The sequence below is a fragment of the Lepisma saccharinum genome, chromosome 5 (assembly GCF_977018435.1).
Source record: "Lepisma saccharinum chromosome 5, izLepSacc3.1, whole genome shotgun sequence".
Taxonomy (NCBI): domain Eukaryota; kingdom Metazoa; phylum Arthropoda; class Insecta; order Zygentoma; family Lepismatidae; genus Lepisma; species Lepisma saccharinum.
Window position 1 is genome coordinate 89,452,789 of NC_139233.1, and position 19,996 is coordinate 89,472,784.

The following is a 19,996-nucleotide window of genomic DNA, read 5'->3' on the forward strand; positions in this document are numbered from 1 at the left end:
AAGTATGCTTTGTATGTTGCAGTATCAGTTTATGTTCTAGGGTGCATGTTGTTTAAAGAGACATGCTTTCACTTGTAAGTTTGCGACTCTTCAATACTTAAATAATTAAAATTGGTTTCCCATCATCATTGCTTATTTGTAGGATTCTGTTCTCATGGAGTATTATAATCAAAGATCATGCATTCCAATATGCAAGAAAATATTTTTTTTTTAAAAAAAAATTAAGCATATATTAGTTGAAACTTATTATTTAAAATTCTGAAGAAAGCATTATCATTTATTTGTCTATTAATGGAAAATAATTCAAGGGTTGTTCAAAAACAAACCAAACTTTTACAAAATTGAGAAAATGGTAATATTCACCAGCTATTTGGACCTGTTTCCTTCATAGTACTACTCCTCTGTGCACACACCGCTCCAAACATTTCTTCCAGTCCTGGAATGCCTGCTGGATCCAGTTTTGGATTGGTCTGCAGGTCCTGTAGCGAATTCTTCTTGATCTCTTCAATCTTCTGGAATCTGTGACCTTTGAGGGTTGAGTTGAACTTGCGAAAAGGGAAGAATTCTGCTGGTGCAAGATCAGGGCAGTTGGCCAGTTGTTGGACAATAGGTATTTTGCAACATACATATATACATACATATATATGCAACATACAAAGCATGACGAGTTTGGTGCTTTGCCAAAAACTCCCGGACAATGAGAGGAAAGAGCATGTACATTATTGTCATGAACCATCTAGGACTTGTTTGGCCTATTGCGCCGAACCTTTCTCATAATTTTTGCATGACGTTAAAGTAGAATGCTGCAAGTTCACGTATGGTGAGACGAGTTTGCATGTGTGACTTCCTGCACCCTTTCCACTTGATCAATTTTGGTAGAGGTGGACATCTCGATTTTTCATCGTCCTCAATTGAGGTTTGGCCCAATCCAAAACATCTATACCATTCGTGACACTGTGTTCGAATGAAGCATTCCTCGTCACAGGTTTCATGTAACATGTCGTATGAATCTTTGAAAGTTTACTATAATTTCTCACAGTATTTCACATATACTCGCTTCTCTTTCAGTTCCTTCCTTCATCGTAGTGCAACTGAAAATCACAGTGGACACTCAACACGATATACTGCTTTACTGCGATTAGCAACAGCTTTGAAACTGGGCTAAGTTAATAACTAAGGACACTGCTAGGCACCATCACTGTTGGTCCTCTTCAACGAATTTATATACAAACTTTACAAAATGAGTTTGGTTTCTTTTTTAACAGGCCTTGTATTAAATCTCAGTTCCATGTAATAAACCTGTCAGTTGATATAGCAACTCTGAATTGCTAAAAAAAAAAATTCTATATATTGTATACATGAGAGTTAATGCTTAAGTTCTTATATTAACCTTGTAATCAAAGCCAAGCTTCTTACTTTCTAGCCTCATAAAAATAATAGAAATATTATAGATTCAACATATTGGACTGATCAACTGAACATATGTAATCTTTTTACAGGCAACAGTAACTTTTATTTGAAAATTAACAAGCATGTGCAAAATTCCATGTAATGAAAAACATTCATTATAAAATCTATAGATAATAGTTTCTTCTAGAATTATATCAAATTGTACTTTTTTGATATTAATTTAAAAACAAAATTTTAGGTTATGTACACCTGATGGCTGGTTTGCTACATTATCAAATTTACAACTTGACATTGAGGTTGGAAAGTGGTACAAGAAACCATTTATTATGTCTGTATACTTTGCATCAGAATTGTTCACCTTATGTGGAATTGGAGATATACAGCCAACAACAGAAACCGATGTTAAGTGTGTCATTGTTATAATAATTGTTGGGTCTGCACTATTTGCATACTGCATGGCAGACATTTCATCAAATCAACAACTCAAAGGATATCAGGAGTATGTATGAATATTTTCATTATAATGTTTTCTTTAGAAAATTATATTTATATAATACTTAGAATAGCGTAGGCTTGAGTAACTGCTTGCACTTATGAAGGCCATTTAGTGTGACTCCATATGGTGTGAGCTTTCTGCTTGCGCACTTCTCCAGTAAACAGCGGAGATGGAGTTGAAGGACCACTTGCACTGAGAGAAAACAAATACTGCCCTCATTTTCACAGAACCACTTCCTGTTTCTTGGGCCTCCCCTATGGTGCAAAGGTAGCATTGTCGCCTTGTACTCAAGGGGTCAAGGGGTCCCAGGTTCTATACCTGGTGGAGGCACATACAGTGAGTCACATAATTATTCTGACACACAGTAAATTTCTAACGTTTAAGAGCGGGAAGGGAATGAAATCTGTGTACAGCGTTGAAGTTGATTTTCGTTTAAAAAATGTCATGTTTAGCACAAAACTGGACAATAAAAAGTTAGAAAACGAACATCAGCAACAATATAACGACGGATGAATCCTTACCGTTGCAAAAATAGTGCCACAAAATTATTCGGACACATAGTAAATGTTAACGTAAGTTTGCGATACAGTGAAAATTTCGATTTACGAATTGATTGATACTCTGTTCATATATATTAACTCTGGTTTCCTGTAGGTTTCTGTAGCAATTACGATTGCGTTTTGTTTAACAAAGTTGTGATATAAGAACATTTTCTATGTAGAAATGGAGCGAAGAGGAAAGGAAAGTTAATTTGAACAACGTCAGTTAGTGATATGGCACCACGCTAAGGGTAAAACTTACCGTGCAATAGCCTCAATGTTGAAAATGAAAAAAATGTACAGTTGCAGATATTATTAAGCGATTTAAAGATAAAGATAGGATCGAGTCCCACGGTCAGACAGGGAGACCAAGAATTTTTTCCCCCAGAGAAGAGACAGTAATCGTGAGGAAAATTTAAAAAAAACAAAGATGAGTGCTCCAATGGTGTGTGCTGAGGTAGTTGAGGAGTGTGGAAAGCATAGTCATCCTGAAACTATACGAAGAGTGCTCAGAAGGGCAAACTATCATGGCCGTGTAGCCAGGAGAAAGCCATTTGTAAGTAAACCAAACAGGACAAAAATACTGGTGATCGCAAAGGAACACTTAGGAAAGGATCAGACATGGTGGAATCGGGTAATTTCCACTGACGAGAGTAAATTCAATATTTGTGAGTCAGATGGGAGGGTAACAGTGTGGCGTAAACCAAATGAGGAGCTCCGAGGGAAAAATTTGCAAGCAACAGTGAAGCACGGGGGTGGTCACGTAATGGTTTGGGGCTGCATGTCGGCCCAAGGCGTTGGTAAATTGGCTTTCATCGAACAGACAATGGACAGGTACCATTACCTTGACATTCTGAAGTCAAATCTAAAGACTATTGCTGAAATGATGGGCATTCTTTGTAACTTTTTGTTTTATCAAGATAATGACCCGAAGCACACTTCCCGCGTAGTACAAGAATGGTTATTGTACAACTGCCCAAAAGTGCTCCATCCTCCACCGCAGTCTCCAGACTTGAACATCATTGAGCACCTCTGGTGTAAGTTGGAAAAAGAAGTGAGGAAAACACCTATAACCTCGAAGGCAGACCTCAAGGAGAGACTTCAACATGAATGGGCCAACATATCGCCAGTGTACACCAGAAAATTGGTAGAAAGTATGCCAAATCGTTTTTCCGAGGTGTTAAAAATGAAAGGGATGCCTACCAGATACTGACATTTCTGTTCGTTGCTTTTCAAGCGTTTTTTCCTGTCTCTCCTTCCATGTGTCCGAATGATTTTGTTTAACCCACAAAAAATGTTTGTTTTGTTTAATGAAAATATTTTACTAATATATTATATTAAACATAATTGAAGATAATTAACAGTGTGCTCATATTGAGTTTTATTTGTTAAATAAATATTAAACATTTATCATCGTATTATATCACGACTACGTCAGTAAATATCCAGAAACCTTATCTGTCCGAATAATTATATGACTCACCGTAGTGGTTCGGATCCCACTTTAAACTGTAGGTCCAGTCCTGATTAGTCTTACTCTGCATTATATGACAACAGAGTTAATACATTGTCATATTCAGATTTGAAATGGTTAGGCTAAGTTCAGAGTTCCACATTTGTGCAATAATAATAATAGTTCTGATCTTATGTTTAAAAAAGCCAATTTGTATATTAGGTCAAAATTATCAAATTGTGAAATATTTTGAATTCATATTTATAGCAGTTATTTTTTTACTGATAATATCAAAAAACAATATCTTCAAACATATGTGTTTTTTCAAAGAAGCAAGAGAGGAAACATTGAGATTTATAATTAAATTTATTGAAATTCTGTACATTTGCTTTTATTGCATCAAGGTTTATATACAAAGGTCAACTCTTTAAGATTATTCAGTGTATAACATGATGTCATTCTTGGTATTTTGTAACAACATACAAAAAAGATAATTGTAATTGGAAAATAAGCATATTGTTATATACATTGCAAAATGTACAAATATGTACATTCACTTCACGAACATTCAGCACTCAAATCATAAAGAAACAATTGAAGATGACACATGCTAAAAATCTTTCTGGAACTAATCACTCTACTAGTTGTCTGTGGACATTAAAAGAATCTCATGAGGGAATAAGGATAAGTACAAATGTTGCAATTTGTGATGGCTTCATATTTGTACAATTATCAATGTTTTTAAAAGATTAGACTTTGCAATTTATTCATAAATTGGTTGCTTAAGCTATAAGAAAACTTTTTTCTCATAACTGGATCTTGATAGGACTTTGATCATGGCATAATCTTTAAAAAGGATTGGAAAGTTGTGGAATGGCACTAATATGTATAAAAAATTCCATGTTGAATTTGGATCAGTTAAATGATATCCGCTTTCATCTACACAAGAAGCATGCTTATAAGTGATTTAATACCACAAATGGATGCTTTGAGGAATGTTACATAAAATGACACATATATATTCTATTATAACTCCATTAAGCCTTGTTTCCATGATTATGAAAAACTAAATATGCTGACCAAGGCAGTAATTTATTTTATTATAAAACATAAACTAACGTAACGTTTCAACCTTCTAGCAAGGTCTTCTTCAGACTCTGTATCAAGTACAAAAGTAACCAGATACAACAAGAAGGGTAATATATATACACAAACATTACTCCCTCCAGACTATTTAGAAAGTTGTTAGGAACTTTCTAGCAGATGACTTTCACTTTCCAACTTTACTTTCACCTAAAAGGCTAAACACAATTGCTTCCATATAGAATGTGGTTGGACTTTTTAATCTCACGCTCTTTTCCCTTCATTTTTCTTCCTTCTCCTCTCCTCTTTTTCTCTTGTCCTTTCCACTCTTTCCAACATCTTCTTCCATTCTTTGTTTAACTTCAGTCCCCCATTCCATCATTCATCAAAAAGAAAGTGATAGAAAAGGGAGGTGACAAAATGGTTCTGTTTTGCAGATATGTGGACGACTGTTTTGGCATTTGGAAGGGAACGAAGAGGCAGCTTGACATTTTTGCCAAAGAAATTCAAGATGAAGAAAGAGGGATATTATTGGAACTTGAAATAGAAGAAGAAGACAAGTTAAGCTATCTAGATATATTGATGAAAAGGGAAAGAGGACAAGAAATTGAAACCGCTTGGCATCAGAAGAAGTGTGCAGCAGGGGTATTCTGCCACAAAAGAAGTGATGTAAGTGAGGTGACAAAAATAAATTTTATAAAGAATATGGAGGACAGAATCAAGAAAATATGCATGAAAGAATGTGAAAAAGAAGGCAAAATAAATAGCCTATGGAAACAGCTGGAAAAGAATGGCTATGAGAAGCAGGATAGACTGGACATAAACAGAAGAAGTAAGAAAACGGGCAGGGGAGAATTGGAAGAGAAAGAAAAAGAGGAGAGAAGGTTTGGAATAAGGAGTATGGGGAAGACCACAGAAAAGATATGCAAAGTGCTTAGAAAAGCAGGAATTAAAACTTACAGGAAGGGAGGGAGAAGCATCTTAGGAATAGCGAGGAATGCTAACAAGAAAAAGGAAAACAGAGAAGAGGAAGAAGAAGGGATTATCTACGAAGTAAAATGTAAAGAATGTCAGAGTGTGTACATAGGAGAAACGAAAAAAAGGCTCAAAGACAGGTTGAAGCAACATAGGGATGATGTACGACTTAAGAGAGAGAGAAATGCAATATTTAAACACACGAGAGAAACAGGACATGACATAGAGTGGGATGAGGCTAAGCAGATAGGAAGGGAGAAGAGAATGCTAGTGAGAAAATGGAAGGAAGCCAAGGAAATAGAGAAGAAAGGCGAAGAGGACACAATGAACTGGAATGGGGGACTGAAGTTAAACAAAGAATGGAAGAAGATGTTGGAAAGAGTGGAAAGGACAAGAGAAAAAGAGGAGAGGAGAAGGAAGAAAAATGAAGGGAAAAGAGCGTGAGATTAAAAAGTCCAACCACATTCTATATGGAAGCAATTGTGTTTAGCCTTTTAGGTGAAAGTAAAGTTGGAAAGTGAAAGTCATCTGCTAGAAAGTTCCTAACAACTTTCTAAATAGTCTGGAGGGAGTAATGTTTGTGTATATATATTACCCTTCTTGTTGTATCTGGTTACTTTTGTACTTGATACAGAGTCTGAAGAAGACCTTGCTAGAAGGTTGAAACGTTACGTTAGTTTATGTTTTATAATAAAATAAATTACTGCCTTGGTCAGCATATTTAGTTTTTCATATATATTCTACATTTGGACATGATTTAGCCAGATGTTGAGTTTTGAAAATTTAAGAGCAAAATTGTGGAAAACCTGGATAAAGAAATTTATACTCATGCAGATTCTTGATAGTAAAAAATAAATGAAAAACACTGATTCTTCTTAGAGAAGATTGTCTAAGACATATTTTCTTTATTTGAATTTCACTTATATGTTATAAATAATTGTTTTCCAATGTATAATAATTTGATTGTGTTTTAACTATAGGTTTTTGCTTGGTTATAACAATATATTTTACATAAATTGCTCAAACTGTTTCAGTACAAAAAAATTATATTTCTCAGTAAATGTAAGACAGTGATTCCTTTGCAGCATGTAACTGTAACTTCCTACTGAATTACACCTTTCTTTGAATTCTGACTGTATGTTATTACATATCAGGCAGTTATATGATGTGATGATGTGTCGACCAGAACTTCAGATATAACTGACAGCATTTACCAGTCACATTGTTTGTGATATAAAAAGTAATTGGGGAGACATGATTTAACAGAATTGTTTGACCACGCTGTCTTCTCTATTCTCACTGTATTTTTGTATTAATGAAATGAACTTGAAACACCAACTCAAACAATCAATCTTCCTGTTTCTTCTATCAGTGCCAAATTGCACTGTTACTCATGAATCAGGTGCACCAATGTGAGAGGCCGGCTCCCATAGTGGAGTGGTTATCACATCATGCTATGATGTCAAGGGTCCCAGGTTCAAATCCCAGCCTGGGCATGGATGTTAGTGAGAGTGCATTCATCAATATAATCTTATCATCAGTCATCCCCATCCTCGCAAATTAGCCAAAGTGGCACAAAAGCGAAGTACAATAAAGCAAGTCAATCAATCAATCAAAAACCAATGTGAGAGACGAAGAATCCTTCCTCACCCATTCCTTCCTTTCTGATGCACTTACAACGCTACAGTACTTCTGCTTACTCTGAAAAGCACACATGCATATGCAGTGTTGGGTTTAATTACTATTTTTATTTTTGGTTAATTAGAGTTGTATATGAAAAGGAATTATGCCCGACCCTGTGGCCGAGTGGTTAGCACATCGCGCTGCGATGCCAAGGGTCCCAGGTTCGAATCCCGGTCGGGCTTGGTTGTTTGTGAATGTCCATTCATCAATTTCATCATTTCATCACTCATCCCCATCTTCGCAAATTAGCCAAGAGCCACAAAATGCGAAGTAAAATAAACTAAATCAAATCAAATCAAAAATCAAAAGGAATTAATCCTGTGACTTCTCTATTGCAGCAAAAGTTAATTTTTCTTATATTCGTTTTTAAATGTACAATTATAATTATTATGTGTTTTAAACTTTAAATGTCAATGTTCAAGTTACTGTTCAATAATGTTTGTTTCCTATCTATGTTGAATTGTATAATGTTATGTGCTTGACAACATTGATGTTGCTATAGTACCAGAACTAACAGATGTAGAAGATGATGATGAAATGCGATTTGCCATGTTTTCTTTTGTAAAATATCCAGGTAATTGTAAATTTTGTTCTTATTCAGCCCATATAAGTTTAGCTTCACCTTCTCAAATCCTCGAAAAATATTATTTGGTGTAATATCTGTACATGCATATTTAATCATTTATGTTAACATCACAATCCAACAACTTTCCCCTTGTGGGGGGGGGGGTATCTTAGGCATCAAATTATAATATTAATAAAACAATACTAATGTTGTTAAAAAATTTCCCTTTCCTCTGATTTGTAATTAAATGATTAACTTAAATATAGAGATCAATAAGACTGCACAAGCAGGTCACCACCATTCCACAGTAAATTGTTGACTGGACTGACTAACCATTAAAATAGTTTCAAGAAGTTGAAATTTGTTACAACAAGAGAAGCCTAGACATTACAACAGCTTCAATGAAACAGTTATCAAAACAGACAATAATTTAAATGTATTCATTATTTTGACATTTAATTATAGATAGGCCTGAATTAGGGCTTATTATTACAAAAAAAGCCTTGAAAGTATGTTCTATGTTAAATGGTACCCAAATGTGTTACTTATCGTTCTAATTATCCTCCAGGTTATTGAAAATTTCAGGGGGGAACTTTTCTATTTCCGGGAGGATTTTCCTCCCCAGGCCACTCCCTGTTTTCATCAAAATGCATATAAGAGAGCTATTTCACAAATACAGCACATTGTAAACAACAAATGCATAGGCCTGGAATTGTTTTTACAATACGTTGAACATTGTGTTACTTGTAATCAGCTTTTGACACAATATACATACTATTGAAAATTTATTTCAGTGAAGACATTACGTGAAAATACTCTCTATTTGGTCCTAAGATAAGTATAGTAAGGTTGATCTGATGCTGCTGTAAAGCAGTGCTTATACCACTGCTGTTATGCATGCACTTGCCTTTCACTGTAAATGACATGCTGAATACTGTGGTTGTGTGTGTGTAGCCCTTTTTACTGCACTCCCTACTCTTCACCTATGACCCTGCTTGACTCTGTAGAAAACTTTATCATATTAAATTTGCAATAGTGAATTATGCAGCATGATGTTAAAGTACCATGAGTTACATGTTGTTCATTTTGCATATGAGCCTTCACTGTTAATTGGAAATGCTTCCACTCTTCCATCTTCAAACACATCATTCGACTATCATATAGAGTTAAATTGTTACTCACAGTGACATAATGAAGTACTTTTGGGCTACTGTTAGATCTAGAATTGGATTAATGTGACTTCTTTTTTTAAGGAATTTCTGGAAGATAAAGTGTTTTGAATCAACTGATGTTACGGAAATTCAAACATGAATGACTTGTGTGCTAATATCCATGTGGACATACACCACTGAATCAATGTGAGCAGGGATGCCCATAGGCAGGGGGCGGGGTTTATGGTGCAGACTGCACCATAGAGATTTTGGGGGGGATTTTTCCCTTCAAATAATATAAAATTCAATATTTATATATTTTTTTTATATATTACACATTAAATGCACCATATTTAATCCATTACATGAATAAAAGAAAGTATTTTGAGGCAGGGGTGCCCACAGGTGGGTTTGTGGATGCAAATTGTGTCCACCCTACTTTGGGGGGTATTTCTATAATGGAAATTTGATGTGGACAATATAGTGTTGGACACAAGTTGCATTTCATTATCAAATAACCATTGCTGCTACATAAGTAGCAATTTGTAGACTTCCAAGGGAATTGTAAGAGATAATATGTATTATTGGGAGGGGGGCAATATCCAACTATTACATATTAGGCCTTATTTAAATTGACACGTTGATTCTGGTGGGGATTGAGAATCAAATGTTGGGGGGACAATAGTCAACTCTTGATATCAGTGTTAAGTCTTAGATTATGGTGGATATTTTTGTTAGGGGGCATTGAGCATTAAATTGAGGGGTATCCAATTCTTCTGTATTACTATTGTCTTAGACTGTTGACTGTTGCAGAAATTGTAGTGTGGGGACTGAGAACTATTTGTTTTGGAAGAGGCAATATCCACTCTTCAATGTAAACAGTAAGCCTAAATTGTCATAGAAATTTTGGTGGGAGAATTGAGTATTGAATTTTAGGGGGGGGAGATATGAAGCTCTTGATAAAGTGTTAAATCTTAGATAGCCAAGGGATTTCTGTAGGGGGGGGGAGAGTTTGAATATTATATTTTGAAGACTTATCAGATAGGCCAATGTGATGTTTTGTACTGTAGCTGCATGCATTACAAGACATGAACGATTTTCTCAATAGTGATTAGTAACATCATTCGTTAGAGATATAATGCTTAGTGTTGGAATACTGCTTATTTAAAGCAGATGCATCATTTGGATTATATATTTCTATTCCCAAGCAGAGGGGGCGAGTTCTTTGGAGGAGGAACCATATTGTATTCTCACGCTGAGCTTAGGTATTTCTAGCTAGGGTTCTGTAATGTCTTGTTAAACAACTGAATCGGTCACACGGCTGCAGCATGATATTTGGTTTTGCTCAGGTTGAATTTTCTATCTTAAGTTGTGTAACAATTTGTGTTAAATGCTCAAATTGTGGGTTTTATGTATCTTATTTTTCACTCAGAAACACTGTTTAAATGCATATTTATATAATTTAATTTATTATTTAACCAATCAATGTGCTAGCTTTCAGTTATTTCGAAAACTGAATAATTAAGAAAATATGGATGGTTTAACATGGTATTGTATTCAAATAAACATAAATTATTACATATTCATCCAAACTATTTTGAGGGGAGATGGGGTAATGCATCCACAGTCTTGGAGTGATGGGCACTCCTGTTTAGGGAGGAGGGGCAGATCAAGTATAGTGTTCAGTAAAGCTAAGGAAAAAGTTACTTTTAGTAGACATGATATCATAATTAAATACTTTATGGGGATTATGACATGATTTGGGGGGGGGCGTATGTCATGATTTTGTGGGGGATGCACCATTGGCCTTGGGGGGGATGGGCTCCCCTGAATGTGAGCATATGTATTCACTTGGAAGAATACCACCACAACAGTGCAAACATTTCAAATGTAAAACAAATCTATAATTTTAGTTTTCACCTGTTTATATATTTTATGTATCTTTATTATCGCTTACGAAAATATCTAATTTTGTATATAACCATCCAACAGGTATGAATTCAAGCAAATTGGTCATGTAATATCTGATTTTATGAAAGTACAACATGTTCCAGTTTATCTTCGACAAAGGGTTTTTAAATACATGGCTACACAATGGGTATATGAAAATGCAAACACAATCCTTTACAATGAAAAACTACTATCAGATCTTTCAGATCATATAAAAAACAATGTTTTATTCCAAACAACTACAAATATTTTGAGAAATCTAGAACTTTTTCAGGTAAGATATCAAGTATAAAATTTGGAATGATTTGGGAGGTGAATATTCTTAAAAATTAAGCTAATAGTCCTTTGAGGGCAAAATCTTGCACAGTAGCTTTTCATTTGGTGGCATAAGGGAATCAGAAAGATTTTAAGTAAATATAATTTTAGGTAGTGCAGAATAAGTCAGTCTATTACAACATGCAAGAATACATAAGTATATTAGCAAATTTATTATGTTTTCAAGATTCATAGGAACTTTTTTGAGCACTAAAAATAACTAACATATTTAGAAAACTAAAGAATGGCTAATAAACTTTACAATATTTTTATCTGTTACTTCAGGATCATAAAAATAGAGAACTTAATTTATGAACCTACATGTAGTGTGAACAGTGGCATGCTCAAATGGAGTTGGTTGGAGTCATAGCCCCCCTTTGTTCCAGTATTCCTAAAAAGAGAATTTCAAATTCAGAAAAAGATGGCAAAATGAGGTCTGACTACCCCTTTTCAAAAACCTCAGGCATGCCACTGAGTGTGAAATGTCACTTGTGTGTGGATCTCTGTAATATGGGATGTCTATTGAGGTTGATTGTAATTTTGCAATTTAATAACATAACTGTTGACTCATAGGAACCTACTTTTGGCTGAAGTGATATCAAAATTCAATATTCCTCAAAATATCTCAAAAGTGTTGGTAGCAATATCGTACTCAGCCATTGAGGTGGCTAGAACATATTTCCATCCATACTAATGAAAATAACTAACAATAAGCAATACATTTTCTTTGCTTGCTTTCAGTCCTGCAGGTAGCTACAATAGGCTATAATCAGTATCTACTATGTTAGAATACATGTTCTAAAACAACTCTGATAGTAACACTCAGGGCCAGATTAACCTATGGGCAACTTCAATATTGTCGTATGTCTACACTCTTCTGGATCCAATTGTTGCACAGCTCTCAGTGAAGCTGTTTGTAGATATCTGAAGCTCAGTATACTTTATACCATGGACTGATTTGGATGTGGAGTGGAAATAAGGCACACTTATTCAAACTATCAATTCTCAGATACGATTAAGATAATAAATAATCCTACGAAGTACATAACTTTCTTTCATTAATAACATCGTTTTAGAACTGTGAGTTTTTCTTGGGGAAAAATTTGTGGAGATACTAGCGCTCTCTCTTGGTGCATAAGTGAACTACGGGACACCTAACTTTAAGCAGCGCTTTTGTGAACCGCGCTAACATAAGCTAATGGATGGTGGAATGAGTTGATAGTTTCCTTTCGGCTAAATAAACTACCAAATCTAGTACCATGTTGTGTCCACTCTTTGAATCGGGTATGGAAAGCAGCAGCTAATGCATGTCCTGCAGCTGTTCATTTCTTTGATTTTGTACAACGGCTTTATGTGTTCTTCACATCATCACCTCACCATTATCAAACATTGGTGGATAAGTTAAGACAAGCAGATGGGAAACACTATGTTCCCAAGAGTTTAAGTGAGACTCGGTGGGCATGTAGAGCAGATGCCACAAAAGCCATAGTCCAAGGTTACGAAAAATTTAAGGAAGCTCTTGTCAAAATAGGCAATGACAGAGAAGAGAAGGGTATTGTAAGAAGTGAAGCAAATGGGCTCTCATGGCAGATGTCGTTCCTGGAAATCGCATTGTTAGCCGTCTTCTGGAATGACATTTTAGAGAGATTTGATGCTACGAGCAAAACACTCCAGGATCCAAGGTTAGTTCTTTAGTCTGCCATTGACATTTTAAGATATTTAAAGAAGTTCGTAGAATCAAAAAAGAACTCGTTTTCTGAATATGAGGAGATAGCCAGAAGGAGAAGTGGCACAGAAGAGTATAATAAGGAACACTCACGTCAGCGGGTGAGAAACGTCCGACTGAATCCTCTTGACTATCAAAATGAACTTCAAATCCACCTCTCGCCTAGTGAACATTTCAGAGTGGAAAGTTTTCTACCAGTGATTGATCAAATCACCTCATTACTCGCAGATAGGATTTTTCCCTATGAAACTGTCGCAAAGAGGTTCAGTATTCTAAATGAACTTGCAGTGGAAACTCAATCACAAATTACATCTGCAGCTCGTGAGCATCTATGAGGAGAATCTGGAACCCTCGCTAGAGAATGAGCTGATACAGTTTGCACACCTAGTAAGCAGTAGCAATGTCAAACCATCAGGAAGACATCCCCATGGAACTGTCTATGTATAATATTGTATGTAAGGACCCGTTCATTCAGCAGTGCATTCCCAATGTCGAAATTCTATTTAGAATTTATTTGGTCTTAATGGTAACAAACTGCAGCGAAAGATCTTTCTCAAAAATAAAATTAATGAAAAACAGACTTCCTGCTGCAATGGGACAGGATCGCTTATCCAATCTTTGTTTACTAAACATTGAACATGAACTTCTTCGTGAATTGGACTTCGATGATATATAGTAGATGAATTTTCTGCGAAAAAGGCAAGAAAAGTGTGTCTACTATAAGACTTTGGGAATTTTCTTGAAGAAAGTGTAGTTACTACAATTTTCACAATGAACCTGTCGGTAATTGTCAAGTAGATTGACCATGCATATGTAGTGACATGTTTACTCTTAATTGTAAATAATATCATTTATAATAAATTATGTACTTAAGTACAGTCTACTGCTCAGTTCTAGGTTTCCGTCTGATCCCCATTAGTATTTACCATATATTGCAGTTACGGTGTTGTTACTAGCCTGGCCCCCCACACTCTTTACCTCCGCACTCGAGGTTCGGTGCACTTCGTACTCGGCTCAGATTTGTCTAGGGGTATCTTTCTTTGTACAACAATGCACGTGGGTTGCTACAAGTCAACATAATTATATAATTAACTACAAGAGACAACGGATAACCTTTGTGAAACCTTTATGATCAGGGGGATAAATTACCTTGTCCAGCATGTGTGAAATTAAAAACTGAAATTTTTGATATTTTCTATAGTTTAATTAACGTAAAGTTTGAAGTATATACAAGTCGTATCCGAACGTTCATTTCTCTAATTATTTATTGGGCCAAAACTCTAATTTTGATGTTGGAATCTCTATTGTTTGTACCTGGATGCTTTACATTTCATGAATTACATCTGAAGTACGCTTGTCACAAGGTAGACTCACGTTACTCCAAGAAACGTCTTAACAGGCGCTAGGTCACCTGACGTGTACATTTCTCAACCTCCACGCTGACAAGGCACTAGGCTGCCCGGCGCACCGTAATTACTTCAAAATAACATCCAGTACAAACTACCCTTTTACCTGTAAACTGGACACCAAGGCACTAGCTTGCCCGGCAATCCAATCTCTTACAGCATCCGTTTCGGGAGATCTGTCCTCCGGTCCTAGCTAACCGAAGCAAAAACAGCCTCTCCCTTCCAAGTCTCAGTTCCAACAGCCGACCTCCCCTACTCTCATCTGGGAGTTTATATACGTTTTGTTGGCGTCTGTTGCCAACGGCCCTTCTTCCAAAATTTTTAAGCCCGCCTTTCTTTTGAACGTTCGAAACACGAAGCAAGAACAGAGAGCTACATGGTATTTATACATGGAATAATACGAACTGAAAAATGCATAATAAATTGATTTACACTAATCACACATATATATGTTTATACACTTGATTACCCAATTAATTAACATATTAATAAATATTTCAATAAGAGAAAAAAAACACTGTTGCCCTGACTCGGGGGCAGGGTAACAGATTCCCCCTCCCCAGCGTTACAATTCAATCTGAAATTTAAATTTCAGTCTGTGTGAATTGTCTTAAAGTCACTGAGAAAAGTTAATCACTGTAACTGAAAAAGAAAGAAAAAAGTTCACTGAAAAAGTTATTTTCACTACACGTCAAAAACGTCTCTCTGAAAAAGAAGAGTCTAGATTTCACTGCACTAAATATCCAATTTCCACACGGATTCTTCCTCCTGGACATCTCGGTCATCTGGTCATCAGGACTGCTCCCAGGTGCAGACATATTCAGCTCCTCCACCTTCCAAAGAACATGCCCGGCTCCCGCTCTAGGGTCGACTCAGCCTCCTCCTTGGTCCATCCGAAGATCCACCGGCTCCTTAGTCCCCTAGTCCTTGCATCTGGGACATCCGCGGTACTCGGTTCGACTCCAGCCGAATTTCAGCTTCAAATGCTTTCCAAGGTTCTATCGTTCGATCACACGACCCGACTTTAAAATGGCTTTCCCATTTTTCATTTATAAGAAAACTTTCTTTACCTTCCTTTTCCGGGCATCGAACTGCCATCCTTCAGCATTCTCTTAGCGATGAAAATATCATGTCTTCGTGTGCAGAATATTCATCTACTTTTATCGGTAAAAGGTTTACATAACATAAAATCCAACAGTCCGTAAATTAAATCTTACATTCACATGAAATAAATTTACCAGGACACTAATGTGTAGCGACAATAAATCAGGAACTTAATTACTACTGTACAAACTAGAAGTCAACTTTTCGGCTTCTTTTCCACCATTTTTCACAGCCCTTCTACCCCCTCCCCTTGAGATGGATTCTCAGGGTAGAAGTTACGGACGAGTGCTTTCCCTCACACTTCTCAAATTTCTTCTCGGAATGACCTTCAGCTGGTCAACGTTAGCCAGAACTCTCTTCCCCTCACCTTCCTTTTCCAAAACAACATTATTTGGAGTAGTGAAATTCAGAATTCTGTAGATCCCTTTGAATTTCGGGAAAAAGCACGCAGTTTGCTTATTAAAAGCAGACGAAATTCTATGCTCTTGAAGCAGTACTCGATCTCCGACACGAAGATTAACCCTTCTTCTGCCCTTATTGTAGGCCCTTGACGCCTTTTGCCTCGTCTTTTCTTCTTTCTCTCTTACAAATTCGAAAACCGCGCCCATTCTTTCCTTTAACTTTATGACGTAATCCATCTGTCTCTCCGCCGTGACATCCTCCCCGGTTCCATCTTCCTTCTGAAGCTCCATTTTCCGAGTGTCATGCGGTGTGTACAAATCACGTCCAAAGAACAAGAATGACGGCTTCAATCCAGTCATCGAATTCGTTGCATTATTAATGGCAAAACTTATCGCGTCCAAGTTTTCAGCCCACGACGAATGCTCTTTGCAGAACTTTCCAAGTGCTTGCTTGATTATCTTAATCGCTGCTTCTGATTTATTTCCCTTCGGTCTATATGGCGTAATATAGACAGGCTTGCAATTCACAGAACGCAACGTCTGTGAATACAGTTTGCTTCGAAATACACTCTGGTTGTCACTGACAACGTATTTCGGGAATCCTGATTGAAAACAGTACTTCAAGAATGCTTGCGAGATAGTCCTCGCCGTTGTAGTTCTAAGTGGTGTCAAACTAATGTGCCTTGAGAACTCATCTTGAATGACTAAACAGTACTTGTATCTCCCTTTCGTACTTGTAGGCAGTGGTCCAAAAATGTCCAGAAACACTTTGTATCCAGGTGCAGTAGATTTTCTCGAGTTCATAAATCCCATCTTTCTGCTGTTGTCAGGATTATACTGAAGACAAGTGATACAACTTTTGCAATAGTTACTGATATCTTTGACTACTCCATCCCAAGTATAATTCTCTAGGACCTTAAACAATGTCTTTCCATGTCCTAAGTGCGCAGATAATAAATCATCATGCGAAGATTTAAGTACTTCACTCTTCAACTTCTCTGGTACACACAGCTTCAATCTGGAGCTAAATGGTGGATATAGTCCAGTGTTTTCGTCAACGAAACGGTAAAGCAGTCCATCATCGTCGAGACAGGAATGTTGCAGATAAAAGTCAAATTTTCTTTTCTCTCGAGCATCCTTTATTTCAACTTCTTCTCCATTTAAACATCCAATTAATTTCGACAAATAAGGATCACTCTGTTGTTCTCTTTTCCACATATATTTATCGTTAAGATCTACGGGCGGCGAAGTTTCTGTCTGTCTTCCATTTACAGTGTTGCCAGCTGCATCTGTAAACATCGCTTCCGTTTTCCTTTTCTGATTCCGGTCGAATTTCTGACACACTTTGCCTTCGACTTTAGGAATCTCATGGTGTTCCATTATCGTCCCATCAGGCATCTCTAATCTGAAATATCCTTCAGGCTTGATATCCTCTATCGGATAATTCTCTTCTGCATCCGAAGATCCAATGTAATTCTCCCTCTCAGAGAATCCCGCTTCGATCCTCGACAAGTAGTCAACCGCTGTGTTATTTCTACCGGCAATGTATTTTACTGTAACTGGAAACCTGGTCACCCTGTTTATCATTCTGTTTATGTGGCTCGGAATGTGAGAAGATTTCAAGATATCCACGAGCGCAGAATGGTCAGTGTAAGCTATCACTTCCGGTGCTTGCAGAAAGTAATATTCAAATTTCTCCAGACCCATGGTCAACGCAAATAACTCTTTCGCTGTGACAGAATAAGAACGCTGAGTTTCAGACAGCTTCTTACTCCCAAATGCAACAGTCTGCAATTTTCTGGTTTTATCGTCCTCCTGAGCGACGATATAGCCAAGCGCTATGTCTGAGCAGTCTACAAACAAGTGAAACGGTTTCGAAATGTCAGGAATCTTGAGATCAGGACTATGTACAATTGCATTCTTCATTTTCTGCAAACTCTCTTCTTGTTCTTTTCCCCAAGAAAATTTCCTATTTCCTTGTAACAAGTCTGTGATCAGTTTGGATATCTTTGCTTGGTCCTTTATGAAATCTGACAGAAAATTTAAGAAGCCTACTAGTCTCCTAACTTGCTTGATATTCCTTGGGCGCTGCAATTGTTCTGCCTGTTTTCTCTTACTTTCCGCACAAGATATCGTATTTTCTGAAATTGTAAACCCAAGAAAATCAATTTTCTTTCTGAAGAGACGCGACTTTCGATAACTAATCGTCAGTCCTTTGTCTTTCATCTTTCCCAGGACAGAATCCAACACTCTCAGTTGTTCTTCCTCGGTAGCATTAGCAATAACTACGTCATCATAATAACATATTGCATCAGTTTGATAATGCTCTCCTAGCGTCTTCTGCATCAGTTCCGCAAGGTGAAAAGGTCCACTACGACAGCCATAAAATAACCTTTTGTATCTAAACGTTCCCATTTCTGTCAAGAAACCTGCATATTTTCTTGTATCTTCAGAAATCTGCATATTTGCAAATGCAAACGGAATATCAAGAACTGTAAATATAGTTCCCCCAGAAAACTTACATATTGTCGACCTAATATCAGGTATTTCTCTACGTCTAGCCTCCAATCTCTTATTCAAGCCTTTGCTGTCGATGATCACTTTACATGTGTTATCTCTCTTCACATGAAGGATAGGTGGTGAAAGGTAATCTGTATCACCCCTTTCAATGATCCCGTCTTCAAGCATCTGCTCAACAGCCTGATTCATTAATTTCCTCTTTTGCTCAGAAAGTGGCCTAGGTTTCGCTCGGAATGGCTTCTCGTTATTCACATCCAAACGAACCTCGTAATCCTTTGCTAATCCCGGTTTATCTTGAAAAACATCAATATGCCTTCTCAGTATGGCAATCAATTTCGGCTTGTTTTCCTCTGAGATATTGGTACCCTCCATCAGCATGGCAATCCTTCTCTCTTCGTCAACCCCCTCCCCTTTGATGTCGCTGCTACGTGTCTCCGCTCCGCAAGCAGAAACGTTCTCTCGGACTCCTTCGACTCCATCCGTGGTCGAACCCAGTCCCCTTGAACCAACAGCATCAACGCTGTCACGTGTCGGCGGCGAATCAAAAGGCACGATTTTCGAAAGATCAGGCTCAATTGCCCACCCGTTACGATGAATCATGGGTATAAGTCCCAGCTTAGCCATTAATGTCCTTCCCATTAACATTTCATGATTAGCATTAGATAACACAAATATCTGATCCCGAGCCTTGTGTCCGTGAAACTCAATATTCACGTAAGCGCTCCCCAAAGATTCCACATTTCCTTCCGCAAGTATTACTTTAGTTTTAGAACCCTTAAATTTTACTCTATTTGTCTTCATCTTCTCGAAAACCTCCAAAGACACAAAGTTATTGGACGACGCCGTATCAATACATGCGTGTACTTCCACATTAGCCACGTTGCATAAAACGATAGGTTCCCTTACATCTTTTACATTTACATTGTGAGGTGAAAAATTTTCCTTCTGTGTAAAATTTGCAGTTTCCACGCCACGAACTTGACAAATTTGTGGCGACTCTAAGCGTTTTTTGTTACTTCTTTCCCACGTTCATTAATCTTGTTTTCCCTACGGTGATTTGAAGCTCTGCAACCTTTCTGTCCACAAGTGTAGCATAATTTATTTCTCTGGCAATCTTCCTTTGAAAAGCGGTTCTGTTTGTTTTCATCCCTCACCGCAAGCCGCGAGGGTGGAGGGCGTGAAACCACATGTTCAGCCCTCAAGCGCTCGACTTTCGGGC

General features: G+C 37.1%; 1 protein-coding gene across 2 annotated transcripts in view; it reads left to right on the plus strand.

Annotated features, from left to right (window-relative positions):
- Nucleotides 1–1,792: 1,792 nt before the first annotated feature.
- Nucleotides 1,793–19,996, plus strand: part of LOC145988427 (cyclic nucleotide-gated channel alpha-3-like) — a 205,920-nt gene continuing 187,716 nt past the window's right edge. For both annotated transcript variants that reach the window (XM_083123318.1, XM_083123319.1), the window contains exon 1: nucleotides 1,793–1,909. The gene's annotated coding sequence lies outside the window, so the exon portion shown is untranslated. The remainder of the gene's footprint in view (nucleotides 1,910–19,996) is intronic.